The sequence below is a fragment of the Chinchilla lanigera genome, unplaced genomic scaffold (assembly GCF_000276665.1).
Source record: "Chinchilla lanigera isolate Chin_1 unplaced genomic scaffold, ChiLan1.0 scaffold00089, whole genome shotgun sequence".
NCBI classification, from domain to species: domain Eukaryota; kingdom Metazoa; phylum Chordata; class Mammalia; order Rodentia; family Chinchillidae; genus Chinchilla; species Chinchilla lanigera.
The window spans coordinates 3,829,700-3,856,166 of record NW_004955490.1 but is presented as its reverse complement, the minus strand read 5'-3'; the positions used below and the strand labels follow the sequence as shown (position 1 = coordinate 3,856,166).

Here is a 26,467-nt window from a genome sequence, read left to right as displayed (position 1 = left end):
GCAAAATTTTTAATAAGACTGTCAAATAATGCAGCAAATCATCAAAAAGATTATATATCCTGACCAAGTAGGATTCATCCCAGGGATGCAGGGATGGTATAACATACACAAATCAATAAATGTAACACACCTTATTAACAGAACCAAGGGCAGAAATCACATGATCACCGCAACAGAGGCAGGAAAAGTATTTGACAATGTCCAACACCCATTCATGATAAAAACCCTACAGAAAATTGGAATAATTGGTCTGTACCACAATCTTAAAAAAAACTTTCTATGACAAATCAACAGTTAACATCATACTAAATGGTCAAAAGCTGAAAGCTTTCACTCTTAAATCAGGACCAAGACATGATGTGCATTATCACCAATCCTATTCAATATAGTTCTGGAAACATTAGCCAGAGCTATTAGACAAGAGAAAAAAATAAAAGGAATAAATGTAGGAGAAGAAGAAGTTAAATTTTCATTTTTTTGCCAATGACATGATGCTCTACATAGAGGAACCCCTGAAACACAAAAAACTTGTGAATTTAATATCCAAATTCAGTAGTGTAGCGAGATGCAAAGTCAAGACTCAAAAATACATAGCATTCCTATACACAAGCAACAAACTCACAGAGAAGGAGAAATTAGCCAAAGCACACACTTCACAATAGCATCTGAAAAAGTGAAATACTTAGGAATCAATCTAAGAAAGGATGTAAAAGATCTGTGTGGTAAAAATTATAGTATTCTAAAAAAGAGATTGAAGAGTATATCAGAAAATGGAAAGATATACCTCACCCTAGGATAGGAAGAAATAAGATAGTGAAAATGGTCATAATCCCCAAACTGCTATACAGATTTAATGCAGTCCCAATCAAAATACCATGAGCATACCTTACCCATCTAGAGAAAACCCTCCTAAAATTCATTTGGAACCAGAAGAGACCTAGAATAGCAAAAGCAATTCTGAGCAACAAAGGCAAGTCAGAGACCATCACAATCCCAGCCCTGAAATTAAGCTACAAAGGTACTGCAGTAAAATCAGCATGTTATTGGTAAAACAACAACAACAACAACAACAAAAACAAAACAGGCCTGAAGATCAGTGGAACAGAATGGAAGATGCAGCTGCAACCTCAAACACACGCAGCCGCTTATCTTTGACAAAGGAGCCAAACATGTTCACTGAAAGAAAGATAGCCTCTTTAATAAATGGTGCTGGAAAAAGTGTCTTTCCACATGCTAAAGACTAGACACATGTCTATCCCCATACACTAAAGTCAAAATGGATCAAATATCTAAATATCAAAAGAGAAACCCTAAATTTACTGCAAGAGAAAATAGGTAGAAATCTCAAAGACATAGGTATAGGCAGAGACTTCATGAACAAAACCCAAACTGTGAGGGAAATATTAAAAAGAATTAATAAATGGGATCATATCTTATTAAAAAGCTTTAACACAACAAAGAAAATCACCAACAGAGTGAAAAGACAACCCATAGAGTGGGAAAAATTATAACCACTTGTTCCCCAGACAAAGGACGTACCTCTAGAACATATAAAATTGAAAATATCAGACCCCCCAAGTTTAAAGACCCAATCCAAAAATGGGCATCTGAGATGAATACAAACTTCTCAGATGAAGAAATATAAATGGCAAACAAATACATAAAAAAATGTTCAGCATCATTGGTCTTTTGAGAAATACAAATTAGAACAACACTGTGATTTCATCTCAACCCAGGAAGAATGGCTATCATTTTTTTCTCTTTTAAAAAAAGAACATATTACTATCTGAAACTTTATTCTTTTAAACAGATTTAGACATTAGTTTTGTGTATTACAGTTTAAAAATATTTTTAGGGTAAAAAATATTTATGGATAACAAATCTTGGTGGGGTTGTGGGGAAAAAGAAACCCTTTTCCACTCTTGGTACTGGCACTGGTACTTGGTACTTGGTACTGGTACAACCACTGTGGAAATCAGTGTGGAGTTTAAAAAATCATACCACAGGCATATATGAGTTAAAAACATCATACCACAGGCATATATGTGCACCCATGTTTGTATCAGCACAATTTGTAGTAGCTAAATCTTAAAAACAACCCAAATGCTCATCAGCTGAGAAATGGATGACAAAGATGTGTTTTTTAATATAATGAAGTACTACTCAGCCATAAAGAAGGATAAACTTGAGACTTTTATAGGTAAATGATGCAAGTCGAGACCATACTCATAAGTGAAATAAATCAGACCCATATGTGTAAATATCATATTGTCTTACTAGTATGAGAAACTGAATGTGTACATAAGATCCACAATAGATATTGTGAATTAGGAAGAAACTGTTCAAAGGAAAAGACAAACTGTGATGGGGGAAAGGGGAAAGGAAGGAAGGGAAATTTTACATAGCTATATCTATACATGTACACACACACAAGGTAATTAAGGTAGTTATACTTCTCATTGAAACGAAAGGTTTGTGCAAATATTGTTTGGACAAGATATCATGCCTATGTCTTGTACTCTTAATAACTACTATGAAGACAATAATATACAATGTATGAATTATTATAACTCTCCTGCCAACCTGTTTTGAAACTTTGTTTTATTTTTATTCTCTTTAAAATACAAAAGATTTTTGAAGCAATGAAATATGTAATTTGGAGTAGTATTGGAAATTCTCCCTACATTCTATTTATCTCTCTTCTATTTTGCTTTTTATTGTTATATTTATCTACCTTCGTTCTTATATGTGGGAAATCACTTGGTATTTAATTAATTTCACTTAGTTTTCTCAGGTTGCATCCATATGCTTAAAAATGCCTCAAGGTTATCTTTCTTTATGGCAGCATAGTTCTCCATTATGTAAAAATACCATATTTTCCTTATCTGTTAATCTGTTGGTGGATATATACAATGTTTCCAAGATCTAGCTGTTATAAATTGTGCTTCTAAAAACATGAGTATGCATGTATCTCTGTAATGTGATGATTTTAACACTTTTGGGAAGATACCTCGGAGGGTAAAGAAGGGTCAAATGGAATTTATGTCTTTAGTTTTTTGAGGCATTTCCACATTTGTTGTCTTACTAGTTTTCTAGTTTACACTTCCACCAACACTGTAAAAGTGTTCCATTATCCCCACATCTTCTCCAGCATTTGTTATTATTAGATTTATTTTGATGATAGTCATTCTTTCTGGGATAAGATCGTATCTCAGTGTAGTTTTAATTTGCATTTCTCTGATGGCTAGTGATGATGAGTATTTGTTCATGTATTTACTGGACATTTGTGCTTCTTCTAAGAAGTGTCTATTTTGTTTGCCCATTTTTTGATTGTGTCTTTTATTTTCTGGGTGTCTAATTATTTTGAGTTTTTTATATACTCTAGACATTAGTCCTCTGTTCATGGATTAGCTAGCTGGCAATTTGTTTTCTCATCCTGTAAATTGTCTCTTTACTCTGTTCATTGTTTCCTTTGGTGTAAGAAGCTTTTTAATTTGATTTTAGTCCATTTATTGAGTCTAATTATTATTTCTGGTGCTACTGGGGTTCTGTTCAAAAAATCCTGGCCTGTGCCTATGCTTTCAAGAGTTTTACCTATTTTATTTTCTACCGGATTAACTGTTTTCTTTTTAACATTTAGATCTTTAATCCATTTTGATTTTAATTTAGTTTAATATATAGTGAGATCTGTGGGTTGAGGCTCAATCTGCTGCATGTTGATATCTGATTTTCCCAGCACCATTTATTAAAGAGGCTATTTTTCCTCCAGTGTATGTTATTGGCTCCATCATGAAAAATCAAATACTTGTATGTGTCTGGGGTTATTTCTGCTTATTCTGTTCTGTGCCACTGATCCACATGCCTGTTTTTGTGCCAGTACCATGTTGTTTTAATCACTGTAGCTTTATAGCATAACTTCAAGTCTGGGATTTTGATGTCTCCTGCTTTGCTTTTGTGACTGAACATTCCTTTTGCTATTTTGAGTCTCTTCTGATTCTATATAAATTTTAGGATTGTTTTCTCCAGCTGTGAGAAATGACACTGGTATTTTTTATTTGGATAGCATTAAATCGGTATGACAGTTTTGGAAGTAGAGCCGTTTTCACTATATTGGTTCGCCTATCCAGGGACAGGGGATATCCTTCCAATTTCTGATGTCCTCCAAAATTTACTTTTTCAGAGTGATGTGATTTTCTTTGTAGAGGTCTTTTACTTCCTCAGGTTAATAACTAAGTATTTAATTTTTTATCACATTGTGAATGATATTGATTTTCTAATTCCTTTTTAAAGTGAGTTCCTTATTAGTGTATAGGAATGCGCTGATTCTTGTATGTGTCTTGCTACACTGCTAAATTTGGTTATCTTGCTTTCTTATCAGCTTGAATGCAAGTAGAATAATTAAAGGGAAGAATCTCTCTACTGTATCAAATTGCCTGTAACTCTCAAAGAGTTCAGTGTGAGCCAGCTCTTCTAAGACCCTCTAAAAGTAGAGCAGAGTGAAAGCTTCCCTCTATCTCTTGGGACTTGATAAGAATAGGGGCTGCTTATGTGGCCATGCAGTTGAAGAGAGAGTGAAATAGACAGTAGTTAAGCATTGGGTTAGGTTCTAGGGATACAATAGTGAGCAAAAACAGATGTGATGCCTGCTTTCTTGAAGATTGTGATCTCCTGGGTGAGACTGACATTAATCAAATAATAACACAAATGAGTACATAATTATAAACTGGAATAAATACTCTGAAGGAAAGGAACACAGTTCTAAGGAAGTGTGCACACTAATAGGGAATTAATGAAAGACTCCATAAAGAAATAGTACTTAAATTGAGATTTGAGAGGTCAGTAGGAGTTAAGGGACTCATCAGAAAGAACTGTACTCCAAGCAGAGACAACAGTAATCCAAAGTGCAGTGGAGGAGTAGAAATAAGACCAAGGTGGCTGCAGTGTAGAAGACAAAGGAATGGTGAGAGTTGGAGCTGTAAAATTTGACAGAGGTGTTTTTCCTTTTTTTGGGGGGGGGTTTGGTTTTTCTCCGGTACCGGGAACCGAACTCACGACCTTGCGCTTGCCAGGCAGGCGCTTTTGCCGCTGAGCTAAATCCCCAGCCCCGACAGAAGTGTTTTTCAATGAGAATGCCACAGGCTTTAGAGAGGGACAATTCTGAATGGGGGTAGCCACTGCTAGTTCGGATAGGGAAAGTCACAGGAAGTTTAGTTTCTGCCCATTAAATATCCTTCTTGGTATTTATGACAACCAAAATAATGCCTAAATCACCCCCTTAAGATCTACTGAATGGGGAGCCATGTAGGTCATCGAAAGAATGAGGTCATTATCTTGCAAGCAAGGAAGTAACAATGAAAAGAGTTTAAGTACAGGAAGAAAGTGATTTTATTTATATTCTGGAAAGATCATACTGACTATGTGCAAATATAAAGGGCTTCCCCAGAGGTCCTCTGTGATAAGTTTGTTGTTTAAAATGCAAAAGGGGCAGGAGTGCAGGGAAGAATGAAGAAAGCTCTTACCAGATTTTAATAGGAAAACTTTAATGCCTTTGTAAAAAGTACTATCTTTGAGCATTTAATTTATGCCAGATGTGTGATATGTTCTTTACGTAAATACATTATTTTCATTTACTCTTCTTAATCACTTGGAAAGTATACAAGGTATCTGTTAAGGTTTAGACCTAAAATGACACTCAAAGCATCTTGTGTTTGGAAGGTGGCTGGATCATGGCAGCACTTACTTTTCAGTACAATACTCCTCCACAGTCCAGTAACTGAATATGCTGTTAGGAGGTGGGGTCTGGTTGGAGGTGGGTCACCGGAGTGTGACCTGGAAGAGTACATTCTTGTCCCCAGCTCTTCCCTTCTCTCTCTATTTCCTAGCTGCCATAGGTGGAGCACCTTTCCTTCTCCCATGTCCCTCTGCCATTTTGTTCCTGCCTTGGAGCAGACAATTATGGGCTGAAACTGTGAGCCAACTCCTCCTTCAAGTTGTGGGTATCAGATATTGTGTCCTAATGATGAGCAAAGTAACTGAGATAGTATCTCTATATTACAAATGAGTAAATGTAGTGACAGAGAAACTTAGTGAGTTCCCAGTGTTATGCAGAAATGAATGGTAGATCCAGCAGTCCACCGCAACTGTTTGACCCCAGAGCCCATGCTCTCAGTAACTATAGGAGTCTGTATTTAGTTGCTATGTTGTCTTAGCAGAGTGTAATAAATGAAAGGCATATGAAGAAGGTAGAAAAGTCTGGTTAGAATACAAGATCCTTTGTTGTAGCGCATTCTGAATAGCTAATGACCTAATGTGAAAATTCTGAGTGCTTAGCAATTGGGGGTGTGGGAATTAGAAGACAGCAAAGAGGATGGAATGCTACTGAACACAAAGTTATTCTCTTAAAAGTTTGCCAATGGCAGATCCTGCTAGTCATTTCTTTCTAGCATTGCATTATTACTTACAAAACGATGTTTTAGAAATTCAGCTGCTTTTCTAATTATAAGGCAAAGCAAATGAAGTCTTCTAGCCTTGATTGTATTATTCATTCAAAGAAGAATAGAGTTATCCTATGACACTCAAGTTCAGGTTCCAGAAGCTGCCTATACATCTAGACTTTCTCCAGATGTTAGAGTAAATGATTTCATTAGACATACTTATAAGGCTCTTCCAGTCTGAAATGTAGCACTCAATGTGGCAGAGGACTCAAAAGTGACTATAACATAAATGGATTTCATGGCTATATAGCCTGATGAAGGAGAGAGAAATAAAATCAACAGAAGCACATGTAAAACACCATGGGTAGGAATGCTTGGTTTCACCAGAAGGGAGTCGAGGAGCAAGTAACGTCTTTGTAGTGAAGGAAGCATTTGCGCAGGCCAGGCTTTAGAGGCTGTTATGGCAGTTACAACCAGATTAGTAGGTGGTGCCTCTATAAATTGCTAAAAATACCAGGTGTGTCTAGAGCAGAGAGTGCATGGGTAGGGGTGGCAGGAAAATGAACAGGGTCATACTGGAGCCTCTTGAACTCTATATTTTTACTAACAGGTGTCATTGAAGTGTTCATGCAAGAGAGTCACATGGAGATCAGGAAAGTTAATTAAGAGGCTACTATTCTCATCTTGCCCAGTGGTTCTCTGCTCTTGCTGCACATTAAAAATACCCGTGGAGCATGCAGCTATTAGCAAGTTTAGGGCCCCACTTTACTAATGGGCCTTGAGTGTGCCCCAGTATTGGTCTGTTTCAGAAGTTCCCTGGTGATTCTAATGCACAGCAAAAGACCCCTTTTCTAAGAGAAGGCTGAAGCATCTTTATAAGTGGATGGGAAGGAATAAAGACTATATTACTCGGTTCATTAGTGTAATGTCACACCAGATTCAGGCTGTCTTATTTAAAAATATCTTTATTTTGGCTTGTGGCTCTATAGTTGCAAGGTCTCGGAGACTCATGGTACTGGCCTTGCTGGTAGAGTCCCAGGACAGAGAAGGGTATCACATGGTGAGAGACAAGGGGCACATATGTGTTCCAGCCTGTCTTCCTCTTGTTATAAAGCCACCAATAATTCAATCATGGGGCTCCACTCTGATGACTTTAGTCCTAATCACTTCATAAAGGCCCACTGCTAAACACATGCTCAGATTAAGGTTTCACTCTCTTAATACTATTAACATAGCACTTTGGGGATTAAACTCTTGTATAAATTGGGGGACAGGACAAGCCATATTCAAACCAGAGCAGGGAGCGATTCTTCCAAGAGCTGTTGTGTACACTTTCACTAGGATGTGGGAAAGGACCCATGCAGAATGCCCAAGCTGGGATTCTTACTCTTTGTATAGCATGAGCCACTTCTCTGACTATGTTGTGAATTACTTTAGCAGATCAGCATGAAACACTGCTGCAAAACTGCAGTTGATCTAATATAATTCAGACTAATCCAGAGCCATTTGATACAAAGGCCTGATCCAAACCCATGTAAAATGTCTGCATATCTCCCATGGCCCACCATGGTCTCCCCTGGCTGCGCCATGAGATATGACAAGAGGATGACTAGCCACAGTGGTGGGAAGGAGGGGAGCTCAAAGCCTGAATGCAGATTCCCAGAGTTGTTTTCCTTAGAAGCCCTAGTTAGCAAGTGTGCTGCTTCTTCTTCATGTGTGCCTTTGCAGTTTCTGCTGCCATTGGGCTGTTCTCACACTAACAAAAGCAGAAAAGAGAGAGGTGACGAATACAACTCAACAATCTGCAAATTACGTTCATCCACAGCCAGAGGAGGACAGTTGAAATGTACATGAAAGGAAAGGAGAGGGAGGTGACAGGTCATTGTGAAGTACTTGAATCCAGGCAGCAGCGATGTGGCTAGTTACATTACAGTAAATGCCTGGAGTCCTCTAGAATAACTGAGGTCTGCAACAGTTACAACTACAGTATAAACAGCAAATATTTATTGGACCTTTCCTAGGAAGCCAGACACTGTGCTTTGAGATTTATTTGCATTGACCATCTTGTTTAACTTCATGAGATGGACACTGTTGGTATCCCCTTTTTACAGGTGAGGAAACTGAGGTTCAGAGAGGTTAAGGAATTAGCCAAAAGCCATACAGACAAATAGTATAAAACCAGGACCCTAAACAGGATCTATTTGACTCCAAATTGTGAGCTATTAACCCCTTTAGTGAAATTAGTTACTGGTAAATCCATTCCTGGTTCTGGAATGGGTAGAATTTGTGCAAAAATTTACAGAGAACAAGTAACAGAGGACATTGAAGGCCTTGTTGAGGTTTGGATTTTCTTCTAGAGACACTGGAGAGCAATTTGACACACTGCAAATTATTATTGCCATAAGTAAACAAATTCTGGCAATAAACATCATGTGTAAATTAGGTCCAGATGGGAAGAGGCAGGCAGAACTAACTATAATTTATGGGACCTTGCTCAAAATGAAAATTTAAGACCCCTTGTCCCAAAATTATTGAGTCATTCAAGGTGATAGCAGAAGAATATTAAACTATGTATGGGTTCTTCTGAGACTGCTGGGATAGAATTCCATGAGGTTCATGCTAGATACAGGAAGACAGTCAAAAAGGGTCAGAGTTCAGGGAAGTAGACATGGATATGGTCAGGAGCTTGGGTAGTGGTGGGTAGGCTAGAAAGAAAAGGATGCAAATTACAATTAACAGCATTTCATGACTGTTCTCTTCTTTTTCACTTCCCGTATTCAGTGACAACTCTGTCTGTATGTGAGAGTAGAAAGATTAGGAAGGGGAGCTAATTTGATAAAGAAACTGATAAATTTGCTTTGAAAACTTTCTTGGTTCCATCTGCATACTTGGTGTTCAGGGACCCAAAATCTTAAAACTTTGTTTAGTTTTAAATATCATAATGTGCTATGGAGGTGGGGGTTTATGGCCAGTAACCGTATTATTACTGATAAGTTTCCTTCATAATTCAGGAAGGGCTTCCAATGCCTCCTAAGAAGAAGCAGGGTGTGAACTTTGACTTAGCAAGGCAAGGAGGAGATATTTAGAGAAGTTTTTAATGTACCTCAATTCAAGACCTGGTGAAAGGTTGCTGTGTCTCTGAGAATAGCCTCTGGCCTTCACTCTATCCCATATCCTTTAAAAAAGCCTTTCTTCAAGAGGCAATATATTCTATCTCAGAGAATAAGCTCTGGAGGAAGACTGCCTGTTCAAATCCCAACCCCTCCACTTGACAGCTCTGTATCTGGAGGCAAGTTACTTCATCTTTTTCTGCCTCAGGTTTCTCATCTACATAATGGGCTATATAATAATAATGCCTTTCTGTGTTGCTATGAGAAAAATGATTTAATATCTACATAATGCCTAGAATAGTGCCTAGCACACGATCAGTGTATCAATTCATTTTCTGCAACTTTCACAAAATATCTGAGGCTGGATTATTACAAAAAGGAGGTTAATTTAGCTCATGATTTTGGAAATGGAAAGTCTAAAATTAGGTTGCCCCATGTGTTCAGTTTAATGGCAGATGCCATCATGGGGGAGCACAAGCAAGAGGCAGAGATTGCATGGAAAGTTAGGAAGCCAGAGTGAGTGTATGTGGAGCCAGGCTTTTTATAACAACTCTCTTGTTATGATAATTCCTTCCAAGGGCAGCACCCCGGTAACCAAATCTCTTTGTACCAGGCTCCACCTCTTAAAGGTCACTCCAGATTTTACATCCCCACAAGCTTGGAACACATGAACTCTTCAGGAACAGAGCACACCGATGCCACAGCAGTAAGTGTTACATAAATATTTGTTAAATCAATGTATAACTGGAGATTTCTGGCAGTCAGACTTCCTGCCTGTGAAAGGGTAAGCCAGACTGTTATCTGCTTCCTTCAGAGGAGAAGAACATGAGGAGTATACAGGCTAGAAGCTTGAGTGATCTTAACCTTATAAGGAGGATATACAGTCCTCTCCATTGAACAAGGGTAAGGAACAGGCTATCTCAGACGGTTGTGTGGGCAAAGGATGATCAGGCAGACTCTGCGTACATAGTAGAATGGCTCATCACCTAGGATGGGCTAGCTTTGGGGAACTTCTACCTCAGAAAGCAGCCTCAATTTCTCCTTAGATTTAGTAGGCTTTAATCTTCTTGGGTGATTTTGTTGTCTTCATGGTGCAGGGACCTAAACTAACAGTGTATGAAAAGTCAGCATGTACCTAAGAAAAATGGAAGTAAGCAGAGCTTTGTGGGATATGCATGTATTTTTACAACGAAAAATTTATAGGCATCATAATGATTACAACCTGGAAAAAGTCATCTGCTGCCTCTTCTTGGCAGAGACTGGCTCTGTGAAACAGCCTATTCCAGTAGGAGGGAGGCTCACAGAATCTCAAGGATCAAAGTTTGTTACTCATCTCAACTTCTCCCTGGCTGTGATGAGCTCTTCTGCTTGAAACAACGGGGCTCCTCCACAGGGGATTCACATGCCAGGGATTCTGCAGTGGGGACTGAATATGCCACTGCCCTCCTATCCATGGGGCAAGGAAGGCAGGCAGCAGGGCCAGATGGTGACCAAAAAGCAGTTATATTGTAGAAAGCAGTTCAGAAAATCTGGTGATCTCTGTTGGCTGTTCAGCCAAAACAGAGAGAGCATATTGGCTGCCTCTAGGGCAAGCAGCTGCCTCCTCATATTGCATATTTTGCATTATATTTAACTTAGCACTTGGTTAACATTTGAAGATTGCTATTATTTTCCTGTGCATCAGTCATTTCTCAGGATCAGACTATGTGAAATGGTGCACTGGCTCATATCATAGGTTCAACCACATAAAGTCGCTGGGGTTATCCATTAAAATGGTCAAATATTGCAATTATGTGTGATTCCACCTAGCATTTCTTAGCTATGCATCATGCGTTCCTGCACAACGTTCAGAATGTAGTAGATACTTGTCAAGCACCTTTTGTTAATTAAGTTGCAGGTAACTGGTATCCCACGATTCCTTTTGCTTTCATATGCCTGATAATATCAACTGTCATTTACGGAGCACTTAAGATCATGAGGGAGATGGGTATGAGTGTGTTTATGTTGGACCTACTATATAGTCTATTGTCCTATTTAATTCTCAGAATAGCCATATGAGGCTGGTGTTATCTCTTCAAAGATGAATCTGTGGCTCAGAGATGCTAAAGGACATGTCTGAGTTTACACAGCTACTGTGCAGCAGGGATTTGAATGCAGGTCCAGCTTATTTCCACTGCCTAGCTCTTTATCTACTTGCGTTCCTTCCTGATGATCTGTGCTTAAGGTTTATCCTTGATCCTTTGCTAATTTTTTTTTATCTTCCAGTGTTGATGTTATCGAGAGAAGTTCACCCCGATTTAGAGTCCTGATAAGCATATGCAGCTTGCCTCAATTATTTGTGTATGTTTCCCCACTATTCCAAACAGCTTCCCCCCATGAAGAGAGACTCTTGTGTACTACTCAGACAATAGGCACCCCTAATTATTAAATGGGTCAGTAGAGTATTTAAGCAGACCACTGCAGATGATTACTTGCCCCATATTAATGGTTAAAGCACTTCCCATGGTAGTGGTACAGTAATTGTAGTTATTTGCTTATTGCTAAAAATTGATCATCAATGTATTGAAGCTACAGTCGATTTTCTATTTCTGTGACCCAATATTTATAATATCTCTTGGAGATCGTGTCATCAGAATTTCTCTTCCCCACTTTCCAAGGTGAAGAAAGTGAGCCTGCAGTGGGAAGTGTTTTGCTAGAGGTCAAAAAACTACTTCAAAGCTGGAGCTGGGATCCAAACTCGAGTATGTTTGACTTCTGCTTCTTTCACTGTACTCTACTTTCTTCAGTATTTTTATCCTAGTTTCACACATCCTCAGTTGCCAAGTATTTACTGAACAATAGCCATGTGCCAGATTTTGACTCAGATATGTTAGGTGACCTTCATAGCGTCATACCACAAGGATGTGACGGGATTCAGAGTGCCACTCTCCAGTTTTTCCCATTAGCCACATTGCTGGCTTTCACAGCATCCTGCACATCTCAGCATTTTCTAGTACACTTGGGAGGAAATGTGATTGGGGTTCAGATAAGCAGGCCTCTCAGTGAATACTTCTACTTTGTGGTGTACAAAAAGGAAAATGACTTCCTCTGAGGATCAATTCAATGAGCTCACTAGAGTTGTGGTTCTCAGACTTGATCATGCATTAGGGTTACCTGGAGAAATGTTAAAACACAGATTTCAGGGTCCCTACTTTAGAGTTTCTCATTTAGGAGGACTAGAATGGGGCTTCAAATGGGCATTTCTAACAAATTTTTAAAAGGTCCTGGTGCTGTTCACGCAAGGACCGCACACTGCAAATCACCTTTTCTGTCTGTGAAATGAGTGTGACGATACTTGACTTCATTCCTCCCCAAGGTTGCCTGAACCATCTCAAATTTTTTGATGAGAATGGATTTGGAGATATTATCTCATATTTTTCCATCATATTGAATGTTCTGAAATTGTTTCTCTGATATCTGCCATTATGTTCTTTTATAACATTCTGGAAGAAATTTAGAAGAAATATCAGGTAATTTAGTGCAGCCTTTTGCACCTAAACTGAGATATACCTATTCCATTCTAAATAGTATATGGTTGGTTCCTCCCACATTTCCCTTCATTTATTCCTTGAATGATTATGATGAGCACCTTCTCTATGTTGGCTTCTGTGAACTAACCATTTTATCCGAATTCCTCCCTTGGATACTCCACAGTGACTGTTCTCAGTCAGTCTACTTGTTCAGGAATATGTGGACATAGTGCTTGCCATGCAGCTAGGTACACAACAGACACTCTGTGCTTGTTATTTCATTCCTTTGATCCAACCCAGGGCTGGTATTAGTTGTTAACTAAAAAGGTAAAGGCCTCTAGATGATATACTATCCTGTATTTCTAAAAACAGTGTTTCCTATACCTTAGTTGCATATTAGAATCACCTAGATAGTTTTTAAAAACACTAATGTCTAAGCCCCATGTCAGATAACATGAGTTAGAATCTCTAGGGGTAGGGCCAGGCATTGGTATTGTCAGAACTCCTCACAAGATCGTGAAGTATATCTAAGGTTAAGAATCACTGTTTAAACCAAATTTACTTCGCTCTTTACTTTGTTTTGGTGCCTTCTAATCAGTCTATCTAACTGTGGCTTTAGTCTACAAGGGATTCTGTAAGGCAGTGGTCTTGTAACTTTGGTATGCATCAGAGTCAACTGAATCACATAGGTTAGTCCAGCTGCAGAATTTCTGATTCAGGATAACTGAGATGGGATCAGGAATCTGGATTGCTAGTAAGTTCTTAGGTGGTATGGATATTGTCAACCCATAGACTGCACTTTGCAAACCACTGTCATTAGGGGCACAATTCCGTTCATTTAGTACCTTTTAAAAGACATTTGTGATGGCTGCCCCAACTCATGAGGATTTTCAAGCACTATAGGGGGCAACACACCCACAAAGCTGTGTTGGGGAGAGCTGTATCAAAGTTACCAAATGTCCATTTGTAAGGACAAGTGAAAGACAAATGGAGCACAATAGGGTCTAAGCAAATATTCTCCTGGATAGTAGTATGCAGCCAGCAGCAGAGGAAAGAGTGAAATAATTAGGTTGTTTATCTTGATGCAGTCTCTGTAGGGCATGGGTGACTTTCTGCCATCTCCATGTGCCATGATTAGAACTGGCTTCTGCCATTTGAAGAGGGATGGGTTTATTGTTAAAGCATGGGGCAAATTAGAGAGCATAGGCACTGAGAAAAGCAGCACAAAACAAATCAGAATCATTCCTAATCCAGAGTAACAGACCAGGAAGAATGTTTTGAGTTGTTTTTGAATATCACAATTGGTTTCCGGTAACACTGCCCAGTGCTTGCCAGCTTAATTATTCTCCACAAGAGATGGAAGTAGAGGACAACTAGGCAAGGATAATGATGCTGGGAGAGAAGTGGTTAGTCATCCTGTCTGCTCAAAATGACTGCTGTGTTTGCCATCCATCTTCTGTCCTCTAGAGGATCATAGACAAGAACAGAGGTGGTAAATGGGCCTAGCAACCCTCAGCTGCCAATTACCTCACCTTACAACCTGCAGATAAGCACCTTGGAGAGGTTGCCGTGTGTGTGTGTGTGTGTGTGTGTGTGTGTGTGTGAAGAAAGAGAGAGAGAGAGAGAGGGAGAGAGAGAAGGGCAATAATACTAACTTTATTAACTAGTCAATCTCTCTTATGCATGTTTTTCTTCGAGTCCAGGTTAGAGATAAAACTGACACAGAAGAGTTCACCCAGAATACAAAATTGTCCTCTTGGCCCCATATCCTGGTAACATCACCATCTTTTCGGGTTCCTTTCCTCAGAACGACAACTATCTCACCTTCTTGTGAGCTAGGCATTTCTCAGGGCTAAGTTTTTGCTGTGTGTGTGCTTGTGCATGTGTATGTTGAGGGAGGTGAATATGCAGTAGAGCAAAATGTCACCTCTCTGAACTTGTGCTGGAGTCTGAATCCCAACTGCATGTCCTTATTGCTGCACTGCCTTGAACAATTCACTTCACTACTTGAAGTCTTGGTTTTCACCTATAAACAAAGCTTGGGAATAAAAGTTTAAAAGAGGGAGCTCCAGTGAGGGCCAGGAAAGATAATCCATGTATAGCATTCTGCTTTGCACATGGTAAGTACTGACTTACTGACTACAGGTAGTTAGTATTGTTGCTTTTAGAGAAAGAAAGAGGCTTCTGTGTTTAAGTAGAAAAGCTCATAGTGGTGGCAATATAGCCAAATATCTGAGGCCCTGGAAAACTACTATTTTGGGCCGCAAGGATAGCCTTTTCCTTAGGTGATTGTCGCTAACATGATGGCCTAATCTTTTGTAGGGTCTCAGGTAGAAGATAAGCTTGGGAAGATGGATTTAGAGAGTAAAATTTCCAAACAAAGGACGGACTGGGCAGGATTTGCTTATAAGGGACTGTAAGCAGCAAGAGGCAGAGATGACAGACTGGATCAGCGTGCAGTGAAGCTAATTCCATGACAGGACACTGGGTCTTTTTTCTTCACTCCCCATGCATACTCCAACAGTATCTACAATACTTGTAGTTCCCTGAACATACTCTGCTTTCTTTCCTCTGGCCTTTGAGCACAAATATCTTTGGCTTTTGCATCTTTTTTGCAACTTTTTAGTATAAAGATGCATAGGTGCCAGCTCTCTACCTATGTTATATCCTAATTGTGGAACAGCCCTTTTCCAATCATTCACTTGCCTGACACTTTCTAAACTTTCTGTATTTCCTCCCTTCCCCAGTCTAAGTTCAATGCCGTGCCTTCATGTTTCCATAACCTTCAGTAATTCTTGTAACGTAGCAAATTATCACAGTGTCATGTAGCAGAAGCAGACTTATGCTATCTAGTGTAACAGCCATGCGTCACATGTGGATACTGAGCCCTTAAGATGTGGCTAGTCCAAAATGGGATGCATCTTAAGTATAAAATACAGACCAGATTTTGAGGACTTAATACAAAACAGTGAAAAATGCCTCATTATGAATACTGTACATAGATTACATGTTGAAATGATATTTTGGTTAAAATACATTAAATAACATTTATTTAAGTAGTTCCACCTGTTTTATTTACTTTTTGGAAGATAGATCACAAAAAATTGAAAATGACATATATGGCTTGCATTATATTTCCACTGGACTCTGCTGCATGTGGCTGTCAGCTCCACGATATGTGGAGAGATATGTGGTGAGATATGTCTTACTCACCATGGTGCCTCTACCACCTGGCATGGAGTAGCATGTAGTATGGCTAAGTAGTCCTAAATAAGCAAATAAGGAACTGATCTTGTGTCTGGGTTTGCATCATCTCTGAAATTCTGGCTATAAGGCACATGAAATCATTTCTGAGTTATTTTTCCATTTTCATGAGTGCTTGGGTATTTAATTCACAGTACTATATTTCATATCTTTAATTTTGTAATGACCTGGAAGTTGTAACCGTTGCTAAGTGATATAATGTTCCACGTAAAAATTTACTATCTGTAAATTTTTGTGTGTGTCTGTTCAGAGAAGTGATGTGAAAAAGAGGAAATAATTCCCAGGCCAGAGGAAATTGAAAGCAAGAAAAATGGAAAGGCCAGTTGGACCAGGACTTGGTGTCTAAAAGAAGCTGTATTAGATTTTTATTGCTGTGTGAAAATTACTACAAGCTTAATGGCTTGAACTAACATAAATTTAGTTAAGTTTTTACAGTTTCTGAAGGTGAGAAGTCTGCATACAGCATACTTGAATTTTCTGCTGAAAATCTCAGTGTGCTGAAAATCAAGGTGTCTAAAGCTACAATTCTTGTCTGAGCTCAGGGAATTTCCTAATTTCATGTAGATTTCAGAATTTTTTTAACTGTGGGATGGGGATTGATCTCAACTCACAGAGGCTCTCCACAATTTTTTATTCCATGGTCCTCAAATGTGGTTCATGAGATGAATATTTGCTTACTTTAAGCCAGAGAGAGCATGCTTCTCTGAACGCTTTCACACCAGCCAGAGAACACTCCCTACTTTTAAAGTGTTTATACGATTCAGTCCTATCCAGAAAAACATCTATCTTACGACCAACTGACTCGAGACCCTAATTACATCCACAGCAGTACCTAGATTAGTGTTGGATTAAAAATCTGGGAGAAGGTATGTGTACACCAAGGACTAGGAATCTTGGAGGTTTATTTTAGAATTTTGCCTAGTAGAGAATTCAGACATCTTTTCAAGGAAAATGAAATCATGAAAAGAACTTTGAGTCTACTGAAGGAACTGATTCTTTCAGAGGTGGAAAATGTCTATTGAAGAAGTGACCACTGTATCTGCAGAGGAGATTCTGAATTAAAGAAATACTGACTTTGGAAAGCATTTAAAAATGATATCAAATGACACCTCCACTTTTCAGATGACAAAATGGAGGCTTAGAGACTAGAAGCCTTCTGGGAGTGGTTGCTGTAGCCATCTCATGTTCCTTACAAAAACTCTGTTCATTGGTAGAATAGCTGGCAGGTGGCGCATTTGAAATCTGATAAGATTAAAATCTCTCGGGGCTGGGGATTTAGCTTAGCTGCAAAAGCTCCTGCCTGGTAAGCACAAGGTCGTGAGTTCGGTTCCTGGTACCGGAGAAAAACCAAAAAACAAACAAACAAAAAGATTAAAATCTCTGATCAGATTTTCTCCCCATTTTCATGCCTTACTTGCATTCTGAAATAAGTTACAAACTAAGTTCTTCTTTTTGAGTTTAGAAAACATAAACTGAATTTGTACATAGCATTGAATTCATCCTCGCCTTCATATCTAACACTGAATGTGCCGGTTTGTTAAATCACAAATTGTGCCAAGTTGTGTTTCCCCTTCTGGAGCAAGTAGTGATGGGATTGCTTGAGAACGGACTTTCAAAGGCCAGGAGTCTTGACAGCTTTGCATGGAGGTAACCTTTGAGCCTTGAAGTTTTCTGTTTAGACCCCCGCAAAGGATCTTGATGAAGAACACTGAAGGAAATGTAGTGGCCTGAGTTTCCCAAAGAATATCACCTGAGTGATAGTCTTGGGCTTGAATTAAAAAAAAACCACGAAGTTTCTTTTTCCATTGGTTACAGTGAACTAACAATGTGATGAGATGAGCAAGTATTATTTTTGCAGAGGCAGAAAAAAGTAATGGACTTTCTGGTGCCTCACTGGCAATGCTTGCATTTATTGTGTCAGTGACTGAATTTAAAGGCACAGCTGCTTCTATGTTCCTTACCTTTGCAACTGGGCTGGTGTATCATTCAGCTGTCAACTCAGCTTAGTTTATTTCTTGAAGATGTTTTCTTTTCATTGTTCATGGTTCCAGGGGTTCAGGCACTGAGGATAATTTTTCAACAACAAAATGATCAATAACCTGACTGTAGCTGACTTTTCCCACTCATGACAGTGTCAATTTTTTAACTTTTCTGGTCATGTTTTCTAGTGAACTGATACTGTACTTCAGGCCACTTGATGATTTCTATTTACTATTGACCTTTGAGGTCTTTATCCTTCTCATTACTGCCTCCACCACAGGGGCACAAGAGAATAGAAGGCCTGGATAGAAAATCAGTTTATTTTTTGGTTAGAAATTTTGAGGAAAGGTCCAGTGGGAGCTGGTGTGGAAATAAATAATTGGTTCTACTGGGTCATGAAGAATTATCTGTCACATTTCCTTTTTTTTTCTTTTTTCCCGTCTACCCCATCCTTACACAGGTTGAACTTATTGGATGGTCTAAGAAACTCTTGAATTTGCAACACCAGATGATGTCCATGGTGCCCAAGCATGCAATAAATGTGATAGGAAGGCAATAAGTAACAAAACAAAGCAAACAGAAAGAAAAACACGTAAAAGCCCCCAGAAGACCAAAATTGATGCTTCTTTCTAATTAGTTCCTGTAATTGAGTCAAAATGAAGGTTTTTCTGTACCACCCAGTAGTAAAGTTAAATTTTAATACATTTCACCATTCACACACCTGTCTGGGAATGCTCAGACCTAAGATTTTCTAAGGCCAAACTGAAAGGAGACAGAAGTTCAGATCTCAGTCCCATGTTAGTAAGTGAGCCTTTCACTACCACCATCTCGCTGGTCTCTTGGAGTGCCCATGCAAATGTGGAGTCTAAAGGAAATAACAGCCACTTTACCAGTCTAGATGACTGTGCATACCTGCTTCTAAGAAAAAGGCTACTGTGTGTGCTAGGCTGGTGTGCCTATTTCTTGCACTTAGGAGGACTGATAAGGAAAAAATATCCCCGGTAAGGACACTAGGGTGCAAAGGTCATGTGCTAGTTGGCGTAAGTCACTGACACATCTTGCTGTGAAATCTTAAGGAAATCTCTTCTCGGCATGTCTTGCAGGGTTGGTGTAAGAAAGAAATGGATGTTGATATTAGTGCCATTTTTCTGACATTTAACAGATATTCAGCAAATGTCTGTAGATTCTGTATGAAGATCCTAAAAGGTCTGGCTTCAAGAGGCACAGGAGCTTGACTATCAGGCATAGGCATACATTTTGCAGTAGATGAAAGGCCAAGAGTTCAGTGAGTGAAGAAACTGTATTTATATTGTGTGAATTAGATGTTTTAAGTCACACTAAGATATCTATTTGTCCTAATCCTCTGTCATTTCTGGAGAGAGAGAGAACATGAGTGCTTTTCTAGAACTCATATGATCTCATTAACCATTAAAGTATAGGCAGAGATGAAAGTATTTCTGGTTGAGATGAAAGACTGATTCTTGATGTGTGTACAAGGATAGGTCAAAAGTCCTAGTTATCAGGTTCCAAACAATATATTAAAAGCTCATAATAACATAAGTTTCACGAGAGAAGAGTTTTGTGTGATTTCCTTGCTGCTATATCCCTGGTGCCTAGAGCAATGCCTAGGACATAAAAGGTAGTCAATACATGTGTTAAATGAATGAACAAGTGCTCTCATCCACCAGCACAGATGTGACATCATAACTAATACCTATGTATTGCTTTGCAGTGTCATTGCCATGGAGTGGGAGTATAGAATCTAGAAAAGGCACAGCTATAAGAGGAAGAGAAGTTTATGGTAGTCTCAAAATTACAACTACAAAATGAAAATTAGATTAGTAAGTCCTTCAAGCTTAGCTCATGTTCAAGAAAAGAGAAAAATATGCTAAACAACATGGAATTTACTGTAAGTAATGTATTCCTGAGAGGAAATAAACTGCCATGGGTTTCACAGACAGCAAGACTAACATTTTCTACTTTTTTATTTTTTAGCATTTGTATAGTCCAAGTCCAATACAGTAAACCCCTCTTATTAAGCCTGCCCTTGGGAATTGGGGAAGATTTTCTTTTTGCCAAATGAGAGTACTTATTTTAAATTTTTTCATATCTCCTTCCTTCTTGGCTTTCTTATTACAATTGTACCACCTGCTACTGAAAGCTGTTCGCAACCTTCAGCCTCTTGTGGATTTCTCATAGTCCTTGGTATAACTTTCTGACAAAGATCCTGACCCTGGAACTTGCAGCTATGTTAGCCCTGAACAGGCCCAATCCTGGAAAGGTCTCAGAATTCTGTGAAGGAGGCTTCCTGTCAGAGACAGAAGTCTGGTTTTCTTGCCTCTGTAACTTTGTGCCAGCCTCTACTGTTCTTGATTTTCCTTGGGTGTGATTTTCCTTCTAGCTTCTTGAGTTTCTACGTTTACTTGCCTGGCTTTGACAGATTATTTTACTGTAATCTATAGTTTCCATGAACTCCCTGTATCTAGGTTATTTTTCTGATGTTTTCCTATATACTGATTCTATAATCTCTCTTTATCTGCAGCTATGTTTCCATGTTTTTCTGAAGCTTGTGGCTCACTTGATAGATATCCTCATTCTCTTGCTGCTCCAGCACCTATAAAAGGGAAAATTCAAAGTGGGGCAAGTCCAAATAGAGGAAATTTACAATGGGAGTGAAGGCAGTTCTATCCAGCAATTGCACACTCTTCTGCCATTTATAGAGTTATTTTTAGTAATTTGCGTCTTCGAAGCTTCATCTCATCTATACCAATTTAAGAATGAACCCTAACTTCTTGGAGATGCTGGTCCATGTTAGAGTGGAAGGTGAGAGGACTAATGATTCCCCAAGTACTATCTCTCTTGACAATGAAGTAAGAGTTTCCTAGTCTACTTGGTGCCCAGCTATTTGGCCAATCATTACTCTGGGTATGTCTGTGAGGGTGTTTTGGATATGATTAACATCTGAAATGGTAGGCTAAGTAACGCACATTGTCCTCCATAATGTGAATGGGCTTCATCCACCCAACTGAAGGCCTGAATAGAACAAAGAGGTAGACTATCTTGTGAGCCAGAGGGGACTCCTCTGCTGGACTACTTTTGCTAGTGCATCAATCTTTTCTTGTTTTTGGACTCAAACAAAAATATTAAAATTTTCTGGATCTGAAGCTTGCCAGATTTTGAGCTGGAATTTACACAATCAACCCTTCGAGTTTTCAGACCTTAGGACTTGGCCAGAACAATGCTGTCAGCTCTTCTAGGTCTCCAGCGTGGATGTTTTGTGACTTCCGAGCCATCATAATCATATGAGTCAATTTCTTATAATAATATCTCTAAATGACAGTGGTTAATATACCTGCCTCAGCACAGTGGATCTTGGCGACTGCACAAAGAAATTCTCAGTCTTATTAGATTTGGGGGAAATACTTCAAATTAGGGTGACTTTGGAGAGTGAGAGTTTTATTAAGAATTAAGAGACCAAAGTTGTAATTCTGCCTCAAAAATCTATTTGTGATACTGAGACAGGAGATTAGGGTGTGACAAACTGGCTGAGGTAGTGAACATGACCCGTTAATTATAAAGTTGCAGGACACAGCCACAGAACAGATCCGAAAGCTCTGCACATGGAGCCAGGGAGTGCTGTCTCTCATTCCTCTGTCAAGAGCTCGAGCAAGTTTTCTACGGGATGGACTAGACCTGGTGTCAGCCCGAGGAATGGGAAATACAAAAGGACAGCAACCACTCAGTGTTACTGTGTTCTTTCTATCACAGAAGTCTACTCTAATGCTGTAGAGTGTTTTTTCTCCTTTTACTTGGTGCAGACACACTCTGCAGAGTGTTTTTTTCTTATCTTTAATAAATGTAGAATCTTTGTGCTTGCTTGATCCAATCTATTGTTCAAGAGAAGAAGAACCTAGAAATCACTACTGGAAGGAGATCTCAGAGCCCCATAACAATATTATTTTGGTTGAAGCACTCCCATTTTATAATGAACTCTCTCACTCTATAGGTATGTCATAGGTATGCTAAAGATGTCAAGTAAGGGGCTGGGGTGTAGGTGATAGAGAGTGTGCTTAATATCTGTAAAGCCAGCATATTTAATACCCAGCACCAAAAAGTCAAATAACTCTATAATTGCTAATAGGTAACAGTATAGCCTCCCAGCATTTTTTCTTTTAACCAGGAACTATTTATTGTAATATTCTTGTACATATACCAAAGTCAACATGAATCCCTTGTTTCCTGCGGTATTTCTTAGATAGAAAAAGGGATGTAGTATTTTCCAGAAAGAATGATCCTTGTGGTCATTACAGTTCAACAGAATTATACATAGGAACTGAGTTTCCAAATATCATGAAAGCCGGGCATGGTGGTGCATGCCTGTAATCCCAGCACTCGGGAGGCTGAGGCAGGAGGATCATTGCGAGTTCGAGCCCATCCTTGCCTACAAAGTGAGCTCAAGGCCAACCTGAATTACATAGTGAGATCTTGTCTCAAAAAGACAAAAAAAAAAAGCAAATATCATGAAAGAATCTAGTCAAAGATAAACAAAAATCTATTTAAATTAGAAGATGTTAGTATATGACGCAATTTTGGTATTTTATATCTAAGTTTACTGTTGGAGTTAAAACAAAATTTAGCTGATTATGCAACATATAAAACCTTCAGTTTATTAATGCTCATACTGAAGCTGACTTGATGGACTACTCCAGTACAGACACTATTTTTAAAGACCAGTAGGAAGATTGCTTGTCATAACGGGAATCCAGAAGTTTGGGGAATGCAAAATATAAGTTACTAGAACTATTTAATAAATTTATTTAATGAAGTTGTTGCTGAGCATCAATTTTTGGCTGGAATGAGTTGTTTGTAACTTACTCAAATTTATTTAACATAGCTGTTGCTAGGCATCAATTTACACCTGAAATGAATTTGCAACTTACACATGAAATGAGTTTGCAACTTACTTTAGACTAGTTAAAGCTTCCCTATGTGGTTGTTTGCAATATAGCCTGCTGGTTTGTTTTCTCATTAACCCAAAACTTATGGTTGTCACACAGATACTGGCCATGGATAAAATTTAATGGTAAAACTAGAGTCATGTGAAATAAGTTCCTTGTTCATGTGTAGTTTCTTTAAACTAGTCAATCTGCAACTGTCAGAGTAAAGCATAACTGGATAAAACCCACGGACTTTAATAAAGATATAGCCCCACAGGCGTCCCTTTTGCTTTTGCTCCTTATTCATTGGTTGAACATCCTCCAGTCTGTGGACTTCCTCTTGGCCTCCTATTGGCACTGCTAACACTCTCGGGCTTTTGAATAATAAACTTCTTTTGCTTCAGGGATTTTGGTTTAACTTCCTCATGGTGTCTCAGCTGACAAAAAATATCATAGTGTTTTTCCCTATATCATTTAACATCTTTCACAAATTATAAGACACTATTTTCACAAGAAAAAGCTGAAAGAACATCCCTGGATGCTTCAGTACTCCTGGGAAATAGTACCCTGGCTAATCACAGAAAAACTTTGAATGGATTGTTCAATTCTCAGGGTTTCTGTTTCCTCATCTTTAAAGTGAACTCTTTGGATCAGAGCTGTGGATTTCAAGATTTTTGTTTTGGTCATGGAAACGTTACCACTAGCAATATATATAGATCTCCAATATACAAAATAGCTTAGAAAGGGAGTCTTTTTAGTAGAGTAATTACATGGACCTAGAGCCTCCAGAATGCAGAGATTTCGCTAGATTGCTTCTTAACGGCAATTGGAGGTCCTTCCACGGAACCCTAAAAGCTCCAAGATAGACTATGAAAACCACTGGATTAGATTATCTCAATGGATTTTCTGCTCCATGTAGCCTATGCTTCTGTGTCCATATGTGCAGTCTTGGCTGGATCACAAGATTCTTAAAGGTAGTGATTGTGTATAGCATTGGGCGTCTAGATATCTATTGATTCATATAGAGAAGGTACTATATTAAGATATAGTATATTAATACTATAATATACTACATTAAGTACTTAATATATAATACTTCATATCATACTTAATATACTATATTAAGACAGGAGGAAGACAATCTTCCCTGGAGGCATTTAGCAGTCTTACCAAATTTTTGTCTTTTCTCAGACCAGGGGGTTGAGGTGAGAGAAACCATATTTCCTCCCTTGATCTTGAGACTATGAATTCTCTCTTTAACAACCGCTAAAGTTTGGCCTTCTAGCAATTCTACTATTGGTAGTACTGATAGATTGCTTATCCTACAGGTTGGAGGTGATGCAAGTGTTTTTGGATTCAAATCTGACTGGTACAACTTAAGAGATAAAGCCTATTTCCTTTTGCAGGAAAAGAGTGTGTGTGTGTGTGTGTGTGTGTGTGTGTATGTGTGTGTGTGTGTATGCACGTGTGTATATGCACATGTGTGTACATGTTTATGAAATTTAAAAATTCTATATTTCATCTTTCAAAGTGTAGCAAAAATGTACATAGATTTGGTAATAGAAATAAAGGTTCTCATCCCAGAAAGTCCCTTTTTGAGTCCTATACCTCAAATTCATTCCATAACAAGTCACCTACCGTAATGTCTCAGAATATGGGCTGATTCATTGAACTAACATAATGAATATCGTATACCCATGATATTTATATACTCTATTTTATGCATATAAATTGTAGAGACTTGCTTTTAGGGCAAATAAACCTTAGAAAAAGCCCACAAGGAATGTTTGGAATGTCCATCTCAGGTGCTTGTCTTAAATCATTCTAACATTAAATAAACTGATCTCTGGAGGTCCTTCAAATATCTACAAGACTTTTTTCTTGCTATCAAAATTATGACTTGTCCTTCACTGTCACTCTGAGTAATTGGTTTTGGGTAAAATTAAAACTGAGAGGAAGATGCAAGTTTATGTTCCTCATTCTCTATATGTAAACAAGCCCAGAATAAAAAAGGTGTGCTAGTTACCAGAAGAGTTTAGAATGCTTCTAACTGTAATGGGTTATGTTTTCTACTAACACTAGCTTCTTGTCACTGAAATGTAAGATGGGGCAGATCGATAGGTACTTATATAACTTAACATAGAGGGGCCCATCTAGGGTAATTCAAATGAGAAGAAATGTAGAGATGATTCATTTTCATAAGTTTCATCTTTAAAAAAGAGTTATTTTTTGGTAGAATAGGGTAACACTTTATGTGATAGAAACAGAAGGACAGTGAACACTTACTGGTCATTGAGTTTGTACTCAGCATGTAATAAGTACTTCATATGTATTATTACTTACTGTTAGTGACTACTCGGCATTGTGTTAAGCACTTTACATGTATTATTAATTATAAATGTTGTAAATTATAAATAAGAATTCTAAGACTCAGAGAAGAAAGTGCCTTGACAGAAGTTCATGGCTAGTAAAGGGGAGACCTAATTTGAACTAGCATGTATCTGGATCGAGAGTCACATTCTCATTAGTCACTATAGCCTTATGATTCCAGGAGCCTCCCAAGGAGACTGTGGACATTACTTTTCCTACTGAAGTTATTTCATTGTGATTTGTCTATCAGCTGGGCTGCCTCCTTTTATGGAATGGATACCTTTGGTTATTGTGGTGTTAATAGAAAAAAAAAGATTCTTGTTTGTAGTTGTCTATTTGCCTCATTTTTCTCTCATTCTTTTGATCTCTCCTGGAGGAATCTGCTTTTATCTTTTCTCTACACAGGATGTTTTACCAGATAAAATAACATTGCTTCAGAAAATTTGCTCAATCACCTATACAATAATTTTGGTATCATTTGTCATTGAAGTTTTGCTTTACTGTTCTTTTTTATCAATAAATTCTAATTTTTTCTGTAAAGGGTGGTAGAGTGAGAGGGAAAGGCCATCTGTAATTTGAAGAAAAATACCAGTATTGAGTACCTATTATGTGTCAGGCATTGTGCTGGGCATTTTATATCTATCCCACTTAATCCTTACAATAGTCCTACAGAGTTACATGCCCACCTTTGGCAACAGCAGAAATTGAAGTTTAGGAAGGCTAAGCAAACAACCTGAGGTCACACAGCTAACCATGTCACGTAGGACCAGAGTTGAGAGTTGAACCTAGGTCTTTTTGATTCTGAAATCTAAGGTCTAATCTGCTATACTACTCACCTTCATTGCAACACAGTTATTGCCTGC

At 38.5% G+C, this 26,467-nt stretch overlaps 1 protein-coding gene across 2 annotated transcripts in view; it reads right to left on the bottom strand.

The window, feature by feature from the left end:
- The window catches only part of Trpc5 (transient receptor potential cation channel, subfamily C, member 5), a 279,520-nt gene that overhangs the window by 201,109 nt on the left and 51,944 nt on the right, over window positions 1-26,467 (bottom strand). The window contains exon 1 of one of the 2 annotated variants that reach the window (XM_013504508.1): window positions 18,279-18,305. The exons of the other annotated variant lie outside the window; for it this stretch is intronic. The gene's annotated coding sequence lies outside the window, so the exon portion shown is untranslated. Of the gene's footprint in view, window positions 1-18,278; window positions 18,306-26,467 lie in introns of those variants that run through there. 2 annotated transcript variants of the gene reach the window in all.